The sequence below is a fragment of the Rhagoletis pomonella genome, unplaced genomic scaffold (assembly GCF_013731165.1).
Source record: "Rhagoletis pomonella isolate Grant_MI unplaced genomic scaffold, Rhpom_1.0 Rhpom_scaffold_00001, whole genome shotgun sequence".
NCBI classification, from domain to species: Eukaryota; Metazoa; Arthropoda; class Insecta; order Diptera; family Tephritidae; genus Rhagoletis; species Rhagoletis pomonella.
The window spans coordinates 14,502,086-14,503,837 of record NW_023458555.1 but is presented as its reverse complement, the minus strand read 5'-3'; the positions used below and the strand labels follow the sequence as shown (position 1 = coordinate 14,503,837).

General features: G+C 35.1%; 1 protein-coding gene across 2 annotated transcripts in view; it reads left to right on the top strand.

Moving 5' to 3' along the window:
• Positions 1-1,752, top strand: part of LOC118739659 (protein Peter pan-like) — a 9,463-nt gene that overhangs the window by 7,167 nt on the left and 544 nt on the right. The window lies entirely within an intron of this gene.

Below are 1,752 nucleotides of genomic sequence, written 5' to 3'. Positions count from 1 at the left end.
TTTTTTTTGTATGGAGAGTGAAGCACCCTAATGTAGGTATATACATATTTATGTACATATATTCCAAACCCCATAGGCCATTCGAGCATGTTCTACTTGCTTCATTTTTTTATAATTGTATGTACATATGTATGTATGCCGTTTTAAGTAACCTTCGGCAAAATAAAGAGTTCAAACGTGAGTATGTATGTATGTGTATGTCCATATTTATCCGTATATGTGCTGAGTTAAACTTTATTGCGGTTATAGTTTAATTATTTAAAGCAAAACGCTCATTTAGCCACATTAAAAGCTGGCTACGAGTTAGTTTTTATGTTTGCCGCTGAGAAACAGCTTCCAACTGCGTTGCCCTAGGATCGTAAGGTCATTCACAAGCACCTCTCTTGGAATTAATTGGAGTAAATGAAAGTATTTTTGTGAAGTCTTGCAAAACTCTATTGGGGTATTTTCCGCGTCTTGCAAAGCCCTTGCACGGTGCGCCGCGGTCCCTAATATATCTTGAAACTTTCGTTTCTTTTTCGAAAAGACCTCTGCCTAAAAAAACTTATCCCAGTACTCATTACTGGTAATTTTCCAAAGATAATATGAAAGATATGTACTAGAATTTAATAAGTTAATCAGTAGTGTGTAGTAGTAAAAGTGGCACTGCGAGTTAAACGGTTATTTTATATCCCGGCAAACATTCCCTTACCGAGTTTGACAACAGTTTAAAGATTAGCCGATTAGCAGGACTAAGTACCCGCTACAACAACAACAACCTGTATAAGGACCTCTATTGCTCCCCCTCCTTACTGCTGAGTAAGTTTATCCTCTTTATTAAGTGTCGTAGACGACGAACTGAAACCACAAATGAAGGTCCAGCAAAAACGGTTTAAGATCTTTAGCTCGTTGGCAACTTTGTTTTCTTCGATATTGCATTAGCCTGGAAGCCAGCACAGTCTTTCGATGCCACCAAAAGTCTCAAAAGATACCTTAGCAGGTTATCTTATTGGATAGATCCCGGTGCTAGCAGATCGAGATTGGTCTAACATCTCGGTCTAGAACAGATAGAGCAACTTGCCATTGCGATTGAAAATTTAGTGCCGAGTTAGAGTGTCTCGCGAAAAAAATTGCGTGATTTGTGTGAACTAGACCTATTTGAAAATACCTCCAAAAAACTCTTTATTTTGATTTCGTTGATACAATTTTTAACCATATTTAGGCAGACCTTTTAATTTTAAACTCTTCTATCATCTGAGGGGATTTAAAAAAATTTTTTTTTTTTATAAATAGCTCGATTTTTGGAGTAATTTTCATATAGGTCCAGCTCACGTAATTATAATAAATTTTATGATTCCGATGGAAAAACTACACTGATCTTTTTTTTGTATGGAGAATGATGCACCACAATGTGCATATCTGGTATCAATGTAAAGAAATCCGTTTATTCAGACATATGTATATAGAATAGGGATGTTTGCAAGAAGCTTTCATTAATTCTAAGGAATACTACCTATATACATAGATATACTTAGAATAAAAACTTCTTTAGTATGATGAGAAACAATGAATGTTTTCTCCTCAAATTATAGAAAATAAGTTATCGAGCGTTCTCTGAAGAGTTTCGTCAACCAAGCAATCACTCTTTTGAACTGTATTAAGCCACTAGAAACACTTAATTTTTTTTTTTGTAACAGCGTGCATTCAGCATTTCTATGAATTTACATATTACGCGATGCTTGCGTGCTTTTTATAAATATTCGCTTGATACAA